This window comes from Hypanus sabinus, chromosome 18 (genome assembly GCF_030144855.1).
Source record: "Hypanus sabinus isolate sHypSab1 chromosome 18, sHypSab1.hap1, whole genome shotgun sequence".
NCBI classification, from domain to species: Eukaryota; Metazoa; Chordata; class Chondrichthyes; order Myliobatiformes; family Dasyatidae; genus Hypanus; species Hypanus sabinus.
In genome coordinates this window covers 12,672,751-12,697,206 of record NC_082723.1, presented here as the reverse complement: position 1 = coordinate 12,697,206, position 24,456 = coordinate 12,672,751, and the positions used below count along the sequence as shown (strand labels likewise).

Below are 24,456 nucleotides of genomic sequence, written 5' to 3'. Positions count from 1 at the left end.
CTGGACTTCCAGTTTCCTGCTCTTGAGGTTCTTTGCTCTCACGTTGAGTGAGAGGTTGTTGTGGCATCGCTCAGCCAGATTTCCAGTCTTCCTCCTATATACTGAATTGTCAGCACCTTTGATTTGGCCTACAGCAGTGGTGCCATCAGCAAACTTAAATAAGGTATTGCAGCTGTGCTTAGCCATACAGTCGTGGAAAGTGTAAAGCAAGTAGAGCGGGGGTGAGGAGACATTGTTGCCAATCTGAACTGACTGGAGTCTTCAAGTGAGGAAATCAAGGACCCAATTGCACAAGGTGGCACTGAAGCCAAAGTCTTGAAGCTTATCGATTAGTTTTGAGGAGGTGATAGCTGAGCAGTAGTCTATAAGGAGTACCCTGATGTATGCATCTTTGCTACCCAGCGGTTCCAGGATTGAGTGAAGAGTCAGTGAAATGGTATCTGCCATGGACCTGTTGTATGTACCAATTGGCAAATTGAAAAGGATCCAAGTCACTTTTCAGGCAAGAGTTGATATTTTTCATCACCAACCTCTCAAAACACTTCATCACTGTGGATATAAGTGCTACTGGATAGTAATCATTGAGGCAGGTTATCACATTCTTCTGAGGCACTGAGGTATAATTGAAGCCTGCTTGAAGCACATGGCTACCTCAGACTGCTGAAGCGAGAGGTTAAAGATCTCAGTGAACACTCCAGTCAGTTGATCAGCACAGGTTTTTAGTTCTCGACCAGGAACCCTGTCTGGGCCGGATGCTTTCCGTGGGTTCACCCTCCTGAAAGAAGTTCTCGTGCCAGTCACAGAGGCTGAAATCACAGGGTCAAGTCAAGTCAAGTCAAGTCTAGTCAAGTCACTTTTATTGTCATTTCGACCATAACTTCTATGTACAGTACACAGTGAAAATAAGACAACATTTTTCAGGACCATGGTGTTACATGACACAGTACAAAAACTAGATTGAACTACGTAAAAAACAACACAGAGAGAAAAAACAACTACACTAGACTACAGACCTACCCAGGACTGCATAAAGTACACAAAACAGTGCAGGCATTACAATAAATAATAAACAAGACAATAGGGCAGTAAGTTGGTGTCAGTCCAGGCTTCGGGTATTGAGGAGTCTGATAGCTTGGGGGAAGAAACTGTTACGTAGTCTGGTTGTGAGAGCCCGAATGCTCCAGTGCCTTTTCCCAGACGGAAGGAGGGAGAAGAGTTTGTATGAGGGGTGCGTGGGGTCCTACATAATGCTGTTTGCTTTGCGGATGCAGCGTGTAGTATAAACGTCCATGATGACAGGAAGAGAGACCCCGATGATCTTCTCAGTTGACCTCACTATCCGCTGCAAGGTCTTGCGATCCAAGATGGTGCAATTTCCGAACCAGGCAGTGATGCAGCTGCTCAGGATGCTCTCAATACAACCGCAGTAGAATGTGATGAGGATGGGGGGTGGGAGATGGACTTTCCTCAGCCTTCGCAGAAAGTAGAGATGCTGCTGGGCTTTCTTTGCTATGGAGTTGTTGTTGAGGGACCAGGTGAGATTCTCTGCCAGATGAAAACCAAGAAATTTGGTGCTCTTAACGATCTCTGCTGAGGAGCCGTCGATGTTCAGTGGGGAGTGGTCGCTCTGTGCCCTGCTGAAGTCAACAACCATCTCTTTTGTTTTGTTCACATTGTTGGCTCTGCACCAGTCCGTTAGCCGCTGCACCTCCTCTCTGTAAGCTGACTCGTCGTTCTTGCTGATGAGACCCACCACTGTTGTGTCATCGGTGAACTTGATGATATGGTTCGAGCTGTGTGTTGCAGCACAGTCGTGGGTCAGCAGAATGAACAGCAGTGGACTGAGCACGTAGCCCTGGGGAGCCCCCGTGCTCAGTTTGATGGTGTTAGAGATGCTGCCTCTGATCTGGACTGACTGAGGTCTCCCAGTCAGGAAGTCTAGGATCCAGTTGCAGAGGGAGGTGTTCAGGCCCAGTAGGCTCAGCTTTCCAATCAGTTTCTGAGGGATGATTGTGTTGAATGCTGAACTGAAGTCTATGAACAGCATCCGAGCGTATGCGTCTTTTTTGTCCAGGTGGGTTAGGGCCAGGTGGAGGGTGGTGGCAATGGTGTCGTCTGTTGAGCGGTTGGGACGGTACACAAGCTGCAGGGGGTCCAGTGAGGGGGGCAACAGGGTCTTGATATGCCTCATGACGAGCCTCTCGAAACACTTCATGATGATGGATGTGAGTGCAACGGGATAGTAGTCATTGAGGCAGGACATTGAAGACTTTTTCGGCACGGGAGCGATGGTGGCGGCTTTGAAGCACGTTGGAATGGTGGCGCTGCTCAGAGAGATGTTGAAGATGTCAGTGAGAACATCTGCCAGCTGGTCTGCACATCCTCTGAGCACTCTACCAGGGATGTTGTCTGATCCAGCAGCCTTCCGTGGGTTGACCCTGCACAGGGTTCTTCTCACATCGGCCACGGTGAGACACAGCACCTGGTCATTTGTAGGAGGGGTGGACTTCCTCGCCACCACATCATTTTCCACCTCAAACTGGGCGTAAAAATTATTCAGCACATCTGGGAGGGAGGCATCACTTGCACAGTCAGGTGATGTTGTCCTGTAATTGGTGATGTCCTGGATGCCCTTCCACATGCACCGCGTGTCGCCGCTGTCCTGGAAGTGACTGTGGATTAGCTGGGCGTGTGCACGCTTTGCCCCTCTGATGGCTCGGGACAGTTTGGCCCTCGCTGTTGTTAGGGCTGCCCTGTTGCCTATTCTGAAGGCAGAGTCATGGATCCTCAGCAGCAGACTGTGGGAGCTTGAGAAGGTGCCTCCATACTCTCAAATTGAGCACTGAGAGCAGAGAAGGCATTGAGCTCATCTGGCAGCAAAGCCCTGTTGTCACCTGATTTCACTTTGTTGGAGGTATTAGCATTCAAGTCCTGCCACAGGACTTCATCGAGCATCCTTCAGTGATTCAAGATTGGTTCAGAATTGCCACTTTGCCCAAGAGATGGCATTGTAGAGATCATACCTGGACCTTTCGCAACTTACCAGACCTGAATGCCACCGATCTATCCCTCAGCAGATAGCAGATCTCATGGTTCATCTAGGACTTCTGGTTGGGGAAGCCTCTGAATAATATTATGAGGACATTCTCACCTACGACGGTTATAAAGTCTGTGACAACCATGTGTATTGGCTCTGATTCCCTGATGAGTCCTTGAACCCAGTCCACCGACTCAAAGCAACCCCATACCTGCTCCTCTGCCTTCTGCGACCACCTCCTTGTTGTCCTTATCTCTGGAGTCTTGCTATTTAGCCTCTGCCTGTACACAGTTAGGGGCAGGACCTTCAAGTGATCAGATTTCCCCAAAAGCGGTCTGGGCATGGCATGGCCAGGTGTGTTGGAACCTCGTGTGCTGCAGATTATATGCTGATGGTAACTGGGAAAAGATTTCTTCAAACAAGCCTGATTGAAGTCCCCAACTATGACTGGAAATGCGTCAGGGTGGACTGTTTCTTGTGACGGTAACATGCAGTATCTCAAGTGCCTGATTACAGTCGGCCAATGGTGGTGCGTTAACTGCAGTCAGGTTCACAGGAGAACTCCCTTGGTAAATAGAACAGAAATCCAACAGATTGGTTAGGTAAGGTTTATCCCAAAGCAAACCATAGAACATTATAGCTCAGAAACAGGCCTTTTGGCCCTTCTTGGCTGTGCCGAACCCTTTTTCTGCCTAGTCCCACTGACCTGCACCTAGACCATATCCCTCCATACACCTCTCATCCATATACCTGTCCAAGTTTTTCTTAAATGTTAAAAGTGGGCTTGCGTTCACCACTTCATCTGGCAGCTCATTCCACACTCCCACCACTCTCTGTGTGAAGAAGCTTCCCCTAATGTTCCCTTTAAACTTTTTCCTTTTCACCCTTAACCCATGTCCTCTGGTTTTTTTCTCCCCTAGCCTCAGTGGAAAAAGCCTGCTTGCATTCACTCTATCTATACCCATCATAATTTTAGAACATAGAACATAGAATATTACAGCACATTACAGGCCCTTCAGTCCACAATGTTGTGCCGACCCTCAAACCCTGCCTCCCATATAACCCCCCACCTTAAATTCCTCCATATACCTGTCTAGTAGTCTCTTAAACTTCACTAGTGTATCTGCCTCCACCACTGACTCAGGCAGTGTATTCCACGCATCAACCACTCTCTGAGTGAAAAACCTTCCTCTAATAACCCCCTTGAACTTCCCTCCCCTTAACTTAAAGCCGTGTCCTCTTGTACTGAGCAGTGGTGCCCTGCGGAAGAGGTGCTGGCTGTCCACTCTATCTATTCCTCTTAATATCTTGTACACCTCTATCATGTCTCCTCTCATCCTCCTTCTCTCCAAAGAGTAAAGCCCTAACTCCCTTAATCTCCGATCATAATCCATACTCTCTAAACCAGGCATCATCCTGGTAAATCTCCTCTGTACCCTTTCCAATGCTTCCACATCCTTCCTATACTGAGGCGACCAGGACTGGACACAGTACTCCAAGTGTGGCCTAACTAGAGTTTTATAGAGCTGCAGCATTACATCGCATCTCTTCAACTCTATCCCTCGACTTATGAAAGCTAACACCCCATAAGCTTTCTTAACTACCCTATCTACCTTTGAGGCAACTTTCAGGGATCTGTGGACATGTACCCCCAGATCCCTCTGCTCCTCCACACTACCAAGTATCCTGCCATTTACTTTGTACTCTGCCTTGGAATTTGTCCTTCCAAAGTGTACCACCTCCCACTTCTCCGGGTTGAACTCCATCTGCCACTGCTCAGCCCACTTCTGCATCCTATCAATGTCTCTCTGCAATCTTCAACAATCCTCTACACTATCTATGACACCACCAACCTTTGTGTCATCTGAAAACTTGCCAACCCACCCTTCTACCCCCACATCCAGGTCGTTAATAAAAATCACGAGAAGTAGAGGTCCCAGAACAGATCCTTGTGGGACACCACTAGTCACAACCCTCCAATCTGAATGTACTCCCTCCACCACGACCCTCTGCCTTCTGCAGGCAAGCCAATTCTGAATCCACCTGGCCAAACCTCCCTGGATCCCATGCCTTCTGACTTTCTGAATAAGCCTACCATGTGGAACCTTGTCAAATGCCTTACTAAAGTCCATGTAGATCACATCCACTGCACTACTCTCATCTATATGCCTGGTCACCTTCTCAGAGAACTCTATCAGGCTTGTTAGGCATGATCTGCCCTTCACAAAGCCATGCTGACTGTCCCTGATCAGACCATGATTCTCTAAATGCCCATAGATCCTATCTCTAAGAATCTTTTCCAACAGCTTTCCCACCACAGACGTAAGGCTCACTGGTCTATAATCACCCGGACTATCCCTACTACCTTTTTTGAACAAGGGGACAACATTCGCCTCCCTCCAATCTTCCGGTACTATTTCTGTGGACAACGAGGACATAAAGATCCTAGCCAGAGGTTCGGCAATCTCTTCCCTTGCCTCATGGAGCAGCCTGGGGAATATTCTGTCAGGCCCCTGGGACTTATCCGTCCTAATGTGTTTTAACAACTCCAACACCTCCTCTCCCTTAATATCAACATGCTCCAGAACATCAACCTCACTCATATTGTCCTCACCGTCATCAAGTTCCCTCTCATTGATGAATACCAAAGAGAAGTATTCTTTGAGGACTTCTCTCACTTCCACAGCCTCCAGGCACATCTTCCCACTTTTATCTCTAATCGGTCTTACCTTCACTCCTGTCATCCTTTTGTTCTTCACATAATTGAAGAATGCCTTGGGGTTTTCATTTACCCTACTCGCCAAGGCCTTCTCATGCCCCCTTCTTGCTCTTCTCAGCCCCTTCTTAAGCTCCTTTCTTGCTACCCTATATTCCTCAATAGACCCATCTGATCCTTGCTTCCTAAACCTCATGTATGCTGCCTTCTTCCACCTGACTATTTTATACACCTCTATCAAATCTCCCCTCATTCTTCTATGTTCCAGGGAATAAAGTCCAAACCTATTCAACCTTTCTCTGTAACTCAGTTTCTCAAGTCCTGGCAACATCCTTGTAAACCTTCTCTGCACTTTTTCAACCTTATTAATATCCTTCCTGTAATTAGGTAACCAAAACTGCACACAATACTCCAAATTTGGCCTCACCAATGTCTTATACAACCTCACCATAACATTCCAACTCTTATACTCAATACTTTGATTTATAAAGGCCAATGTGCCAAAAGCTCTCTTTACGACCCTATCAACCTGTGATGCCACTTTTAGGGAATTATGTATCAGTATTCCCAGATCCCTCTGTTCTACTACACTCCTCAGTGGCCTACCATTTACCTTGTATGTTCTACCTTGGTTTGTCCTTCCAAAGTGCAATACCTCACATTTGTCTGTATTAAACTCAATCTGCCATTTGTCAGTCCATTTTTCCAGCTGGGCCAAATCCCTCAGCAAGCTTTGAAAACCTTCCTCACTGTCCACTACACCTCCAATCTTTGTATCATCAGCAAATTTGCTGATCCAACTTACCACATTATCATCCAGATCATTGATCCATATCATGGCACACCACTAGTCACAGGCCTCCACTCAGAGAAGCAATCCTCCACCACCACTCTATGGCTTCTTCCACTGAGCCAATGTCTAATCCAATTTACTACCTCAGCATGTACACCTAGTGACTGAATCTCCCTAACTAATCTCCCATGGAGGACCTTGTCAAAGGCCTCACTGAAGTCCATGTAGACAACGTCCACCGCCTTCCCTTCATCCACTTTCCTGGTAACCTCCTCAAAAAACTCTAATAGATTTTTTAAACATGACCTACCATGCACCGTGCTAACTCCAGTCTATTTTATCGTTTGCCTCCAAGTCCCCCAAAACCTCATCCTTAATAATGGACTCCAACTTCTTGCCAGTCACTGGAGTCGGGCTAACTGGCCTGTAATTTCCTCTCTCTACCTGGCTCCCTTCTTAAAGAGTAGAGTGACATTTACAATTTTCTTGAAATATCGTTACTATTCTTGAAATATCGTTAATATTCTTGAAATATCGTTACTAATGCCTCCACAATTTCTTCAGCTATCTCTTTCAGAACTCTGGGATGTAGCCCATCTAGTCCAGGTGATTTATCTATCGTCACATTTTTCAGCTTCCCAAGCACTTCTCCTTAGCAATAGCAACCAAACAGTTATGAAAGACATTGTATAAAGTATTACTTTATGTTAAGAAATTCCATAATCACACAACACACTGCAGTAACAGATTCAATACTGATCAATAACATTCTGAAGTAATGCCAGATACTATATCAGTTATTGTTATATTACCAAAAGTTGAGTGTAAACAGATCACTTGAGAAGTAACAATGCATGGATTTGAGTAAGTAATTGGAATAAATTAATATCAAGTACCATACTGAGCTCTTACAAGGCATTATCATAAATACACAAACAGAAAATTGGATATATTTCCAGCCAAGAATCTGAACTTTCAGCGAGTGGCAGGTTGCTGTCAATGCAATGCTCCTTGGACAGGATGAAGAGATCATTACTCCCCAACGCCATTCGGCTCTACAATTCAACCACCAGGGGCAAGACATGTTAAGTGCCGGGGTTAGGACTGAGCTTAAGTTACCACTCAATGCACTTTAGTAAACTATTTAAGAACTTTTTAAAAGCTATTTATTAATGCTTTTTGGAAGGGTGATTTTAGATGCATATCATATTTATACTGAGTTAAATACTGTATGTAATTAGTTTTGCTACAATAAGTGTATGGGACACTGGAAAAATGTTGAATTTCCCCTTGGGGATGAATAAAGTATCTATCTATCTATCTATCTATCTGCAATTCATCGTCTAAGGTAAAATGATTGCGAAAGGTGAAGATCACAGCAAGGTTCTTCAGAGCTTTATTTACAGACCACTGGCTCCTTTCATTTTCCTGGTGTTTTTGCTTTAAAAAAAGCACACAGACCTTTTGTTTTTTTTTGGGGGGGGGGGAGAGCGGAATTGTACTCTGGAAGGAACTTCTAAAACAAAGTTATGATTAAATATAAGTGGCGGATCCGGCTATTACTGGAGCCAATTGAGTGGGCAGACCAGATAGACAGAGACTGCAAGGTACATTCGGAATTCTATTGTAAGTTATGCCTCTGTAATTAGAACTTTAAGAAAAACAAAATGCACACAACCGTTAAATGGCAGCACCTGGTGCTAGCGAGTAAAAAGATCTTCCACCCACCGCAAATTCAGGGTAACTCCCTCAGTTGAACCCAAGCATTCAGAAATCATTCGTTCACCATTCAACGTTTCCTTTAAAACAAATACAAACTTTAAACTAGTTTAGTAAGCATTAGAACAGACACTTGGTAAAACAAATCCTGTAGTATATTGTCCCATTAACATGATTAAATAAGTGTCCATCAACCGATTGCTGATTTAATCTGCGATGAAATAAAAGTGGGGTAACCTTTTCACGGGGAAAGTCGAAAACTTGAAAGTCAACATCAAAATAACTCAAGATAACATATGGACTGTCTCCCAGTAAAATGAAAGCACTGTGGACTATCTACCCTATCTATTCCTCTCAGTTCATATTCTTCCAACAGGTTGCCCGCTGTTCATCAGGAAGAAGGTAGTGGAGCCTCAGGACTCACACAACTAGGTTCAGAACAGTTATTACCCTTCAACCATCAGGATCTTGAAAAAACGCGTTATGAAAACAAAGTATAATTTTCACCTGTTAATTTAAGGAAGATGAAAAAGGACAATCTGAAATGCGCTTTCAAGTCTCTCAGGTGGGTTCCAATCCAATCTTGTCTCCCTCTTTGCGTTCAGCGGGCAAGCAATAAATGAGTGAAGGCTTCGTCTCTTGCGCCCGCGCCCGATGCCCCCGTCACTACACCTGCCCCTCGCACTCTGCCGGGACAAACAACAGGAGGAAACGCAGTTCGCCGCTTTGCTCTTTGCTCGAGGCGCCACAACTGGCGGCAAACTCAACCAAGCCCACGTAGCCAAGGAACGGTACTTGTTGGTTCACTTCAACAAATAACGAACACAAGCTTCTGTATTTTCTAAGATGACATATTCTGCTCCTCCTACTCCCCACTAGACAAATATAAGTTCGCCAAGCTAATCATTTCAATCTTAACACTTCCAAATTAAAACAAAATAAACACGAATCTGGAAGTCAAATTTAACTTTTTTTTCTCATGCATGAAAATATTTCCAGTTAACCTTTTCAATAAATACAGATCTTCGGGATTCGTGTGAACAGAAATGCAATGAGAGACGCTAAGGATAAATCCAGCAAGCTCCGAATTCTTTTTTTCCTCCAATATTCCCAGTCCATCACTTATCGTTGCAATTGTGTTTTGAAGCTGTCGTTTTAAATTCTGTTCCCTTATGCCAATAGATTAATTCCATATCCCTCACAGTCTTTTCACCTCTGAGCAGAATTTCCAACCTCAAAGGATTCCTACTTCCACCTGGATGGCCTTTGCCAGGATGTATTTGTGTGCTGCATCTGTGACTGATGCAGCACTCTCTCTGTCCATCATTTTCTGATGTGATTGATGCATTGTTCTCACTTGAGCATAGAACAATAGAGCAGAGGAATAAGTCTTTAGGGCCATCATCTCTGGGGCAACTATGACACCAACAGAAACTAATCCCATCTGTCTGCATATGGTCTATATCATTCTATTCCCTGCCTGTTCATGGCGTTAGACAAGGGTGTGTTTTCTCCCCTGCTTTATCTAATGTGTACAGTGAAACAATATTACAAAACTTAAGAGACATCTTGTGAATCAAAGTTGGCGGTGAAAGCATCAATAATTTCAGATATGTGGATGACACTGTGTTAATTGCAAGTATGGAGGAAGAACTACAAAACTTAATTGATATAGTTGTTGAAGAACGTGCAAAAATGGGCCTATCTATCAATTGCAGAAAGGCAGAATGTATGGTGATATCCAAAAAGAAGGAGAATCCCATCTGCAGGCTGAAAATAAATGGGGGAGACATAAAACAAGTACAGAACTTTTTCTACTTAGGAAGCTGGGTGACATCAGATGGCAGGTGCGACATGGACATCAAAAGAAGAATAGGGATGGCAAAATTCACCTTTATGAGAATGAAGAGTATACTGACCAACACTAAATTAGGCATGACAACCCGCCTCAGAGTACTGAAATATTACGTTTATCCAGTTATGTTATATGGCTCAGAATGTTGGACAACATCTAGAAACATGAGGAAACAAATTGAAGCAGCAGAGATGTGGTTTTTGAGGAGGATGCAAAGAATATCATGGGTGAAATGAATAATCTAATGAGGATGTCATGAACAGAGCAAACACAAAAAGAGAAATAATATGAGATCATGAAAAAACAATGTAACTTCATTGGACATGTGATTAGGAAAGAGGAGTTAGAATACACGGTAATTATGGGAAAGATTGAAGGGAAGAAAGCAAGAGACAAATGATGATGGAGACAGCAGCCAGAGAACTGGAAGTGAATACCAATGAATTGATCCACTTGACCTGAAACAGGAGTGTGTGGGCCATGGCAGTCAAAGCTCAAACTGGGCACGGCACCTGATGATGATGATGTTCATGTCAGTCTGGGTGGCTCTAAAATGTTGCTATCATATGTTCTTCTCTCTCCACCTCTGCAGTTCAGGCACTTCCAAGGTTTTAAAAAAACTTGCCTCCTAAAACTCCTTTAAACTTTCCAGCTCTCAACTGAAACCTTGAATATTTGGCATTTCCACACTCACTATCTATGTCTCTCGTCATTCTAAATCCTTCGATCAGGTCGCCCAACACTTTGGAAAAAAGTGACTCTGACACTTTGGAGAGAAGATTCCAAGTTTGTCCAAACTCTTCTTATAGCTAATACACTTAAGTCTAGCAAACACTCTGGTGACTCTCTTCTGCACCCACTCCAAAGCCTACACATCCTTCCTATAGAGTGCTGCATACAGTACTTCAAATGTGGTGCTTTGCATAGCTGTAACATGATTTTTCAATTGTTATACTCAACATCCTGACCAGTGAAGACAAGGATGCCTATACACCTTGTTTATCATATGTCTGCCATCTTGTGTTGCCATCTTCAGGGAGCCACGGACATTAATCTCAAGATCCCTTAATGTTCCAAATGGTCTCGCCATTTACTTTTTCCTTTCCTCTAACATTTGACTACCCAAAATACATTACATGTCATAGTCCAGTCCGTGAAATCCGCATTCCGGTTCATGGTCCAGTCCATGCTCCTTATTCCAGTTTTTCCGGTTTTCCCCAGTTTCCGTTGAGGCAGCTGATTCTCATTTGGGCTGGCTTCGTAAATAGCTTCAGGATTCAGCCTTTGGCTGTGGGGTTGTTCCTGTACTAATCTCCTGTCTGTATCCCTTCCCTTCACCTTCCTCCTGGAGCCTCGCCTTGCCTCCACCGCTGTCAAGTTCAACCACCGGAGCAAGATAAGGAACTGTCTTTTGTTGTTTTGTACAGTCTCTGTGTCCTTGCCTTCGCTAGGTAGGTCTGGCCGTCTGCTGCTACCTTGTGTTGGGAATCGTCTTGTTGTATTCTGCATTCTGTGTAATGAGTCCCAGCCCTACGTCCTGTACCTAAGGAAGGGTCCTGGCTCTGTGTTCTGTGTAATGAGTCCTGGCCCTATGTCCTGTTTCCAAGGAGGGTTTGCAGCTCTGTGTTCCATGTTCCTGTCTCTTCCTCGATCAAGGCTCTGTGTTCCTGTCTCTTCCTCGACCAAGTCAACGCTTCAGGGTCTCATCCAGTCCTAGCCAGGTCCAAGAACCTTGTTCTGTCCAAGCCATGGCTTTGTGTTCTCATCTTGTCCATTTGTCCATGTACCTTGCCCATCCCGGTGCTGGGATTCCCTTGTTCTGTGCTGGGGTTCCCTTGTCCTGTCCAGGAGTCTCACATCCAGTCCTGTTGCATCTCCTCGTCCTGTAGCCTTGTCACGTCCGAGCCTAGTTCTGAAGTCTGAGCTCGAGTCAAGACCCAGGTTCTGGGTCCTTGTCCAGTCTCTGGCTCGGAGTACAAGCCCAGGCTCCTAGTTCCCAGTTCCAGGTCCTGGTTCCGCTATCCTAGTCAAGTCCTAGTCCAGGCCCGGAATCCTTGTCTTGTCCAGGGCCTGTGTCATGTCCAGCATCCTTTCTTCCCCACTTTCCTTGCTTCCTTCTCATGCCTGGTCCTGTTCCAGGTACTTCAGTGTCTATGTCTTGCATTTGGGTCTGCTCCCAATGCCCACTGTATGACATCACATCACATTTATCCAAATTTAAATATACAGAAACATGGAATACTACAGCACAGTACAGATCCTTTGGCCCACAACATTGCGCCAACTTTGAACCTATTCTAAATCAATCACAGCCTTCCATTCTCCCATCATCCATGTGCCTAACCGAGAGTTTTTTAAATGCTCCAAACGTATCTGTCTCCACCACTATCTCGGTCAGGACATTCTATGCACTTACCATGCTCTGCGTAAAAAACTTATACTTTCTCCCAATTCTCTTAAAATTATGCTCCCCTCATATTAGCCATTTCCATCCTAGGAAAATGCCTCTGGCTGTCCACTTTGATCTTGTCATCTTGTACACCTCTACTAACATCTGCTATTTCTTTACCTACATTTCCTCTTCGTCTATACCCTGCTGTATACCCTTTAGTAACCTTCCTCACTATGCACAACTCCATCAATTTGAGATCATCTACAAACTTAGCAATCAGACCACCTAAGTTTTCATCAAAATCATCAGTACACTGTACGATGAAAAGAAAAGATTTGCAAATTCTCAGACTTGCAATCAGTCTGCCATTACCCTCTGTCTTCTGTGACTAATTTTGAATTTTGAATTCAGTTTACCAACTCAGAGTATCCCAGCCTAGCATGAGGGAGAAAGAAAGAAACTGCTGGAGGGATTTACTGAGCCAGGCAGCATCTGTGGAGGTGAAAGAATGGCTGGTGTTTTAGGCTGACACTCTGCATCAGTTCTGAGAATGTAAAGGGAAGAAGAACAATGGTCAGATTGTGCCAGGTGAATTCAAGGAGAGTGTGGAAGTAGATGGGAAGCTGGAAATTTAGATCTGGAATTGCAATGGGTGAGAGGTGCTGGAATCTGACTGAAGGAAGGCAGTAAGACATCTAAACATAGACTGACATTTTATCTTTATTTTGCTGCCTAACCCATCAGGTTCCTCCAATATCAGTGTAGAATTCTCCGTGTGTTCTGTCTCAGGTGGTGGTGTAACAGATGACAGCAGGAGTCCTGGAAATGGAGGAAATGTGACTGAGTGTTCCATGAACTATGGAAGAAGAGAAGGCAGATTTCTGGAAGTAGGATGACATTTCAAATGTCCTGGAACAGAAAACCTTATCTTCAGAACAGACAAGAAGACAGAGAAACCAGCTGGTAGGGGAGGAGCCTTTACAAGAAACCAGGTGGAAGGAGTGTGGTTGAGTTAGTTCAGGAAGCCAGTGGGTTTATAGTAAAAGTCGGTAGATATTTGTCTCCTGAGTACTGAGAGATTCAGAAAGGGAGAGGCATGTCAGAAAATCAACCAACTGTCTCTTGTGTCTACCTTGAGGGAATTTGATCAATGCATTGATCCAAGGGGACAACATCCACCAGTCTACCCTCATTACGTTCTTAAAAAATCTCAATGAAATTTGTGAGATGGGACTGCCCTCACACAAAGCCAAGGATCTTTATCCAACTCGATGTTTGTCAAGACATCTAACACCTCCTTCTTCTTAATATTAACATGTCCAGGAACATCAGCATATGCCTCCATAATCTCATCACCATTCTCCGTGGTGAATATCGATGTGAAGTAGTCATTAAAGACTTTCTCCACTTCCTCCAACACCATGCATAAATTTCCTCCTTTGTCATTGAATGCATCTACCCTTTCCCTTGTTACCCTTTTATTCCTAATATAGATGTAAAATATCTTGGGATCATTCTTAATCCTAATTTTCCAAGGACATTTCATGGCTCTTTTTAATCCTTCTCATTTCTTGCTTAAATTCTTTTCTGCTTTGTTTATATTCCTCAAGGACCTTGTCTGATTAGTTTTGTAAAGCTTAAGTTTTCTTCCTTTTCCTTTAAACTAAACTTACAATATCTCATCACCCAAGGTTCCCTCATCTTTCATCTTCAGATGAATATGCTTGTTCCGAACTCTAATCAACTGGCCTTAAGACTATAAGACATAGGATTTGGTCCTATTTGCTCCACCATTTGATCATGGCTAATTTATTACCACTCTCCATCCCATTCTCCTGGCTTCTTTCCATAACCTTTCATGCCCTTACATGAAAGACTTCCAGATGTGAATTTATCTGAAAACATTCCCTCCCAATCTGCTTTCTCCAGTTCCAGCCTAGTCCTCAGTGCTCCTGACATGGCCTTCCCTGCATCAGCTAGACTAAGTACAGGCAGGGCAATTGCTTTGTCAAGCACCTGCGTCCTGCCGTAGCCATCTGGAGTTGCCAGTTGCTCGCTCTTTGAGTTCCCCTTGCATTTTCCACACTGACCTGACTGTACTTGCTAGAGTGAGGCCAAACATAAAGAAAAAGAACAGCACTTGATATTTCCCTTAGGTAGTCTACATGTTGATGGCATGAAAATGGAGTTCTCTAGTTTCGGGTAATCTGCTCCCTCTCTGTCCCTTTTCTTCCCCTTCTGATCTCCCCATGTCCTCCTACACAGAACCACCCCACCCCACTCTGACCCCTAACTCCCAATTTATTCTCCTCCTCGTCTACCTACACCATCTACCTATCACTCATACACTCCTCCCACTGAGTCACCTTCTCCCACTGTTCCCACTCACCACCCACTTCCCTTACTTGGTCCCATGCTCCACCTTAAGTTTGTATCAGATTCCATCATCTGAAGCCCTTTGTTACCTCCCAGCCTCTGCTGCTATTTCCACCCTTCCCTCCTCCACATGCTGATCACCCCTCCTCAAAACAGGATCCATCTATTTCTTACCAGCTCTTGTCCCACCCCTTCCGTTCACTCTTTACGCTGACCTTCTGCTCTCTACTCTTTCAGTCCAAATGAAGTGTCTGGACCCAAAAAGCCAACTGTCTCTACTTCCCTCTACATGTACTGCCTGACTTGTTGAGTTCCTCCAACTGTTCGTTTTATGCTCCATTTCCAGAATCTGCAGACTCTTGGATCTCCTGCCTAATATTGTTGTTATTCAGCTGAGAATTAATCGCATTATATGTAAATTTCTGAAAACTTGATGTTCTCAAAATGTTCCTCTGCAACAACTTCAATCACGTGGCCACGCTCATGTCCCAATATCTAATATGCCCCAATCTCCTTGTTGAATCAAGAAAACATCCTAATCTCCTCTAATCTCCTGGTACTTTGGGATCCCAATCAATACTAGGGAAGTTAAAATCACCTACTGCAATAACCCATAAACACAAAAGATTTGCAGATTCTGGAAACATGGAGCAACACAAACAAGATATCAGCCAATCAAGCAGTACCTAGTGAAGGGAGTAAGCATTTGCCATTTTTACACCTTACAATGACCCGCCTGCAGTTTTGTTCCTCTGGCTCTTGCTCGCTATTGAGAGACCTATATTAAAGCCCATTGGCTCTCTGCTTACTTCCTATCCTCCGTAGTCCATGAACTCCACCCCATCAAACACCCTACTGCTTGTATCCACACCAAGCCACATTCATTCATTGCTTCCCACGAAGCTACATTGACTCCTATTCCAATGGTGTGCCGCACGTTGCAGCTATGGCTGCGTGTGAATTTCTGCACGCTCTGATCCCTCTGCATCACCATAATTTCCTTTGTCTGCACAATCTCATACCTGACAAATATTCCAGCCCAATGTCTCTATTCACAGTTCCTCTGACTCACAATTGGCTGCTATATCTTCTTCCGTGTAACCCCATGCTTCAAAGTTCAAAATTAATTTATTATCAAAGTACATATATGTCACATATATAAGATGTGATTTTCTTGCAGGCATACACGGTAAATCCAAGGGAAACAACAGAATCAATGAAAGACCACACCAAACGGGAAGGACAATCAACCAATGTGCAAAAGACACATAGCAATTCCCTCCCTAAACCTTCCCTTTATTTTACCATTTTAAGACATCTTATTTGCCTGAACATTCCATTGTCATAAATTCTGACCCCTCTGTTTTGCCTCCATTTTCCTTACCCTACTGTCAATGATCATGAGCTAAGATTTTGGAGGCATTGCATAAGTCAGAGTTGCTGAAGGCAGAGATTTTCACTTGCTTCTGTATGAGGTACAGAGGTTTGAACATCTGTCTTTAAAACGAAACTGATTAACAGTTTTATCCTTGCCCCATAAGGTAGCACAGAGGCAAAGAGGCGGAACCGTAGTGAAGCAGCTTACACAATGTGTCACAGTGACAGTTGTAAGATCGGGGTTCAATTCCCACCACTGTCTGTAAGGAGTTTGTACATTCTCCCTGTGACCAGGTGGGTTTCCTCTGAGTGTTCTAGTTTCCTCCCACATTACAAAGATGTAGAATTAGGGTTAACGAGTTGGGGGTATACTATGTTGGCACTTAGGCATAGCAAAACCGGCGGGGTGCCCCCAGCACATCCTTGGGCTGTGTTGGCATTTCTCTGAATATTCCGGTGTACGTGTGACAAATGAAGCTAATCTTCTGAAATAAAAATTATTGAAGGCAAAGATTCTCATCTGTGGTTTGTACATCTGACTTTAAAACATAACTGATTCTTTGGTCAATGGGGAAGAAAGTTGGCCCTACTTCATAAGATGCTTCCTCTAAGGTGACCACAACCTTGTCGTGGTTTGGAGTCTTGCATGCCTCAACTATCCTGAGAGGTTTGCTAACTGGAGTCAGGGCTTTATGGCTTGGCTCTTGGCAGGGTCACCCATTCCAAACAGGTCTAAGGGTAGAGGCCAGACCAGTTGTCCACGGGTCCTCCAGGTTTGGGGGCTCAGCTCAGGGCTAGCAAGCCTGACTGGTCAAACAAAATGGTTACAGAAACAGCAATGAAGAATCCTTTTACATCTGTATGTGATGGTATTCCTGAGCCTGCACGGGGACTTGCGTGATGGACAGTAGCGAAGACTGAGAGGAGGCTACTGACATGATGAAGGAGGCCTGAACACCGACAGAGATGGGGGACCTTCATTGCTGCCCTAAATGCCAGTGGTGTAATGAGCAGTAAGTAAAAAAGTCAAAAGATGCTTAAACTAGCAATGGATGAGAGCCAGTGCATGTCTTATGTCAGGTCCCCAGCAATATTCTTTTGCACTAAGGCACTGTATATACATTAGATTTTGCACCAGACCAATAAGTAAAGATTTGTACAGAAAGATCTTTCCTCCACTGGCTCCATCACAGCACAGCCAACAAATACATCAGAGGTCAAGGATTCTGAAGGAGGGGGGTTTGCTTTGAGAGAAACCTTGCAAATCTGAGATGGTTTGGGAGCAATACCACTTCAGTTGAAGTTCAGTGATCATGATCAGGTCAGGGTCTGAAGGAGGATCCAAATGACATTAGGACAATAAGTGTGGGAAGGGAGCAACCAGTGGGGACTCTATAGCTACCAGAATAATCCCCTCTAAACTGCTCAGAAGCAAACCGTCACATCAGTTGTTAAGATCTGCCTCTGTATGTGTGGGTCTGTGTTGTTTCCAGATGCACAAAGGAATTTTGCGTGAATTACATCAAAACACACATTGTGTTGTCTGATGACATTATATGAGCACAGCTGTCTTCTTCTTTAGCCTATCGCCTCTACGGGGGCATAGTCTGCCAACAGCATCTCGCTAGAGTCCTCTGTCCTGGGCAAGTCATTCAGGGTGTAGCCCATTGAAGGTCCTTCCTCTCCCAGGGTTAAGGTCATTGGAGTTCCTCTCCTATGAGATTCCTTCCTATAAAGTCCTTTACCTTTCCTACCTGCTTGGCTTCACCTATCACCTTTTAGATATCCTCCTCCAACCCCCCACTAACTTCCCCCCCCCCCCATCCCTTCCAGTCCTGAAGAAAGATGTTGGCCTGGAATGTCGACTGTTTATTCATTTCCATGGATGCTGCTTGACCTGCTGAGTTCCTCCAGCATTTTGTGTGAGTTTCTGTTGTCATTTCTGTTGCACTGGGTTTTTATGGGATGGGGTTGCTAGCCCGACACCCAACTCTCCTCCTTTCACAGCAGGTCTGTGGCGGAGGTAAGTACAGATATAACTGCATGTAATCATAACATACACTTGGAGCATCAGAACAAATTTAATATTCTTTAAGAACTGTGCAAGTAAGTTCCTAAAGCTGGATTTTGATTAAGTTCCTTGATGTAGCATGCAAAAACATCACTCTGAAATAATTCAAGGCCAACATTTGTCTATCTGAATTCTCCTAAAGGATAATTCTTTAATAAATGGTGTCTTTCAGTGAATATCTACTATCTTTTATCTTTTATTCTGCCTGAGAGCAATCATTATAAACTGAACCAAAACATCACAAATAGCGCATTCTTGGTTATTATTTTCATTTTGAAATTTTGCTGTAGTGGCAATCAGATTACCGAGAAAGCACAAACTGCAAAGCACTTTAGCAAATGGAACTTTCTAATTCATTGGTTCAGATTGTCTCATTGATTTCTACAGAGTGCATTGTTACCCCATCAATTTTCCCTCATGGTTATGCTGATGGGATAAGACAAAAAGAGGTGGGAGGCTGCTTGTTTGCAGCATAAATGCCAGCACAGAGTAGTTTGATTGAACGGCCTGTCTCGGTGCAATAAATGTTAAACAATTCAATGCAGGAGGAAAGTGGGCTGCTTCCCATCAGTTCCAAATCCCAACCTCCTCGTGTCCAGTTGACATTCACCTCTCAGAGCCTGAGAATGCCTATGACCACTGCAGAAGCAATGTAAGCACTTCAGGGTGCAGACCCAACCTCCATTCCATACAAAGGAAGCCAAATTAAAGGCAGAGGAAATTCAAATTTATTTTCAAAGTGCATCCTTGTTACCATGTGCAACCCTGGGGTATGTTTCCTTGCAGGCATTTACCAGGAAAGTAAAGAAATACAATGGAATTTATGAAAAGCTACACAAAAACAAAAACTGACAAATAATCAATGTGAAAAAGAAGATAAATTGTAGACATAAGTAACTGAATAATGCTGAGAACTCAAGTTGCAGAATCATTGAAGGTGAGTCTGTCGGTGGTGGAATCAATTTAGAGTTGATGTGAGAAGTTATTCAAGTTTAAGTTTATCATCATCCACCTGTACGTACACACAACCAATAGAAAGTTTGTTCCTCTGGACAACGGTGCACCCACACATCATGTATCACACAGCACAGAAATCAAAACATTATCCTATAAACATGCCAATAAAATATAATTCAAAATGCATGTAGTAAATTGCAGTAAGGTAAACAGTAAACAGCTCGCTGTCCTGGTGGTGGCAGAGTATTCATCATTCTCACAGCCTGAGGGAAGAAGCTGTTACCCAGTCTGGCAGTCCTCGTCCTGATGCTGCTGTATGTTCTTCCTGATGGTAGTGAGTCGAAGAGATTGTGGGATGGCTGGTAGGGATCCTCAGCAATACTTTAGGCCCTGCATGTGAAACACTCTTAGTAAACCGCAGTCTGTGCGGATTGGTGACAGCATATCCTCTTCGCTGACGATCACCACTGGTGTGCTTAGCCCACTGCTCTATTCTCTATATGCACATAACTGTGTGGCTTGGCATAGCTCAAACACCATTTACAAATTTGCTGACGATACAACCATTGTTGGTAGAACTTCAGGTGGTGATGAGAGGCCGCACAGGAGCAAGATATGCCAACTAGTGGAGTGGTGCCACAGCAACAACCTGGCACTCAACGTCAGTAAGATGAAAGAGCTGATTGTGGACTTCAAGAAGAGTAAGACGAAGGAACACATACCAATCCTCATAGGGGGATCAGAAGTGGAGAGTAGCTTCAAGTTCCTGGGTGTCAAGATCTCTGAGGATCTAACCTAGTCCCAGCATGCGGATATAGTCATAAAGAAGGCAAGACAGCGGCTATACCTTATTAGGAGTTTGAAGCGATTTGGCATGTCAACAAATACACTCAAAAACTTCTATAGTTGCAACGAGGAGAGCATTCTGACAGGCTGCATCACTGTCTGGTATGGAGGGGCTACTGCACAGGACTGAAGGTTGTAAATCTAGTGATCTCCATCTTGGGCACTATCCTACAAACTATCTAGTGGAAGCGGTGTCTCAGAAAGGCAGTGTCCATTATTAACAACTTCCAGCACCCAGGGCATGCCCTTCTCTCACTGTTACCATCAAGTAGGAGGTACAGAAGCCTGAAGGCACACACTCAACGATTCAGGAACAGCTTCTTAAAATAATCTATTAAATATACCTAATTGATTTACTTGTTTATTTATTAATTATGTTTTATTTTATTTTTTTCTCTTTCTCTCTGCTAGATTATGTATTGCATTGAACTGCTGCTGCTAAGATAACAAATTTCATGTCACATGCCGGTGATAATAAACCTGATTCTGATTCTGATAAATGTCACAAATGGGGGGAGACCACAATGAGCCTCTCAGCGGTTTTACTGTCCTCGATAGGGTCTTATGGTCCAATGTCATGCAGCTTCTGTTTCACACAATGAGGTAGCCAATCAGGACTCTCTTGATGGTGCTCCTGTAGAAAGTTATTAGAATGGGGTGGTGGGTGGGGAGTGTGTAGTTGTTGTTTTGCCTTCTTAAATCGTGTGGAGGAGTTGTGGGTCCAGTTCGGGAGCTGAATGGTCCTAGGTTAATACTGTTCCTGATCCAAGTGGTCTGGGACCTAAGTGGTTCTGTACCTTCTGCCTGATGGTCGTAGCGAGAAGAGAGCAGGGCCTGGATGGTGGGGTCCCTGATGATGGACACTGCTTTGTAAGTGTACTCAGTGGTGAAGAGGACTTTGCCTGTGATGGACTGGGCTGCATCCACCACTTTCTGTAGACTTCTCTGCTCCTGGGCATTGGTGTTTCCATACCAGGCCGAGGGGCAACCAGGGAGGATAATCACAACTGTACATCTATAGAAGATCGTCAAAGTTTTTGGTGACTTGTTGAATTTACTAAGAAAGTAATTAAAGCAGACAACTGACATTCATTAAAGTACAAAACCTGTTCAGACTGAAGACTTATTTTATTTTATTTAGAGATACAGTACAAAACTTGCCTTACTGGCCCAACAACCCGTGCAGCTCAATAACTTACCTATTTAACACTAGCTTAGTCACAGGGAAATTTGCATTGACCAAATTAACCTACTAACTGGTATGTCTATGATTGAGGGAGGAAATCAGAGCACCCAGTGGCTTGAGACCTGTGACTTCTGCGGCTTCCCGTGAGCGTTGAGTTGCTCAGGTTCTAGAGCACCTGTATTTACTAATCACTATCTTTACTAGAGCCATTAAGCCTCTGTGCTTAATCTTGTCAAGTTAATTGTGACTGGCATGTGTTTCCTGTGTTCTGTAATTAATGAGAACTCATTTAGTGAGACCCTATGTGCCACCTCGGCACAAAGGGTTCAGACGACAATGGCTTTCATTTAGTGTCCTTGTGTTGGGGAGAATGATTTGCCTCATGGTGTCACTCAGACACTCATCTGTTGGTATTCCTATTTCCAACCTCTTGTTTCCGGCTCTTCATGGGGATTCTGCTCTTCCTCCACCTCTGGGTTGAGTCAATGACAGAGAAAGCCTGCCATTCCCCTGCACTTGGGTCCAGTCCTCCAAGAGCACACTGTGACACCCAGATGAAACCCATGCAGTCACAGGAGAAAGTACAGACGGCTCTGGAATTGACCGCCAGACTCTGATGTCCCAAGATGTAATAGTGTTGCTCTAACCACAATGCTACCATGGTGCCTGTCTTAAACAACATGCACTTATTGTTCAACCAATGTAATAAAAATTGCCAATGTGCTCTGCTGCACTCCAGAATTTGATAGGTATTATGATTTTGATTTGATAAAAGTTGATTTAATCTGGACGACTGCGGAAATTTCATCTGCTTATGTACACAAGCCGAGAGCCTTGCACTGAGGTTTCTCCTGGGGATCAAGAGGAAAGGACTGCTCACAGGTGCACTCACCACATAGTCAAACCACCCTATCTGTTGGCCAAGGAGCAGATATCCCAATATAACGTAAGCAAGGTGCTTTGAAAAGATGTATTTCATTGAGAGGCAGTGAAGTTATTCATCTAAGTAATGGCTTTTACACATGTTTTACAGATGAAGAAGTGCTTTTGGAATCATAGAATGTTTTTACTACAGCACCTGGAAGCCTGCTCCAGCACAGCCTGGGCTCATTTGGTTAGGCTAGGGTTAAATCGGAGGTGCTGAGTGGTGCGTCTCGAAGGGCCTGTTCCGCACTATATTTCAATAAATAAAATAAGTACGACATGAAACTGAGTGCAGGCTTCCGTCTTTATGAATCCATTACTCATCTTTAAGTGCTTATAATGCTGCAGTTCATTTGGTAAATGTGCATCTAAAACATTATTAATTTTATACTTCCAGGATTTAGAACTCCCAATTCTGACAGGACCATGATATACATTTCAAAATCAGCATTGTGTGAGGGACCAGAACAACATGGAACTGATGGTGTTCTCCTTGTAGGTAGAGGTTACAGATAATGGAGGTGCTTCCGCTTTTCTTGAAGTCCCCATGCAACAGTATCTGAAAAGCCAGAGAAAAAAATATTTCAATGTGTCGTATATTCATATTGATCAGATGGACTTGAAATATAACTGCATAAATTGTTTCTGAGTATTTGGCCTCAGCTTAATGTTGAACACCCACATATTGTGGTTGCGCCCTAAGCCTCCTGACAAGCCATTCGTTTGTATCAAGCCTGAAACAAGGCAGCTAAAGAAAAGTAACTAATACCAGTCTGATATACACTCATACAGTTGTACCTGCCTGGTATGGGGGGGAGGGGCTACTGCACAGGACCAAAAGGAGCTGCAGAAGCTTGTAAATCTAGTCAGCTCCATCCTGGGCACTAGCCTACAAAGTATTCAGGACATCTTCAGGGAGCGGTGTCTCAGAAAGGCAGTGTCCTTTGTTAAAGACCTCCAGCACCCAGGGCATGCCCTTTTCTCACTGTTACCATCAGGTAGGAGGTACAGAAGCCTGAAGAGACACACTCAGCGATTCAGGAACATCTTCCCCTCTGCCATCCAATTCCTAAATGGACTTTGAAGCTTTGGACACTATCACTAGCATTTCTGTTTTTGCACGTTTTTAAATAATCTATTCAATATACATAATTGATTTACTTGTTTATTTATTATTATATTTTTATTTATTATTATTTTTTCTCTCTCTGCAAGATTATGAATTGCATTGAACTGCTGCTGCTAAGTTAACAAATTTCACGTCATATGTCAGTGATAATAAACCCGATTCTGATTCTGAAGTGCTAACGCAGAGGATTTTGAAGTTGTTGAGCCTCTTCACCTTTAATCTTCCATTGAGGACTGACTCATGGATCTCTGGTTTCCTTCTCCTGACGTCAAGAATCAGCTCCTTGTTCTTGCTGACATTGAGTGAGAGATTGTTGTGGCATCACTCAGCCGGATTTTCAATCTCCCTCCTGTATGTTGATTCATCACCATCTTTGATTGGGCTAACGACAGTGGTATTGTCAGCAAACTTAGTTTTGGCATCAGAGCTGTGCTTAACCTCACAGTCAAAAGTATAAAGTGAGTAGAGCTGGGGGCTAAGCTCACAGCCTTGTGGTGTACCTGTGCTGATGGTGATTGTGGAGGAGATGTTGTTCCCAATCTGAACTGGCTGGGTCTGCAAGTGAGGAAATCAAGGATTCAGTTGGACAAGGAAGTATTGAGGCCTAGTTCATATGTTTTTGGTGCAGAAAAAACAGTTCTAACTACTCTGACAGTGATAGGCTTCCTTTAAAATTGAGCTTGCTGTGGTTAAGTTACTAGACAAGTAGACATGCAGACATGAATTCAAATCCCACCCTGGCAGCTCAAGAGTTCAAACTGAACTATTAAATAAGTCGGGAATAAAAAGAAGGCTTCAGTAAGCATTTCCACAATACTATTGAATGTTTTAAAAACATATCGGGGAAGGAATATCTGCCTTCTAGTCTACAAGTGAACGCCAGAACATTACAGGGACGAATAACAAATAGCGGCTTTTCCGGTGGTGCCCACAAACTGTGAATGAATAAGATAAAATGCGTCAAATTGAACAATCATTGAGTATTTTTGTGTTTTAACAGCAGTAGCTAGAAGAGAAAAAAAAACAAACCTTAAAGGAATATTATACTTCAGTAGGCTCTTGCCAATGGTGATACCAA

General features: G+C 43.8%; 1 protein-coding gene across 1 annotated transcript in view; it reads right to left on the bottom strand.

Annotated features, from left to right (window-relative positions):
- The window catches only part of LOC132407330 (centrosome-associated protein 350-like), a 171,492-nt gene extending 162,490 nt beyond the window's left edge, over positions 1–9,002 (bottom strand). Inside the window, exon 1 of the mRNA XM_059993673.1 lies at positions 8,773–9,002. The gene's annotated coding sequence lies outside the window, so the exon portion shown is untranslated. The remainder of the gene's footprint in view (positions 1–8,772) is intronic.
- Positions 9,003–24,456: the final 15,454 nt, after the last annotated feature.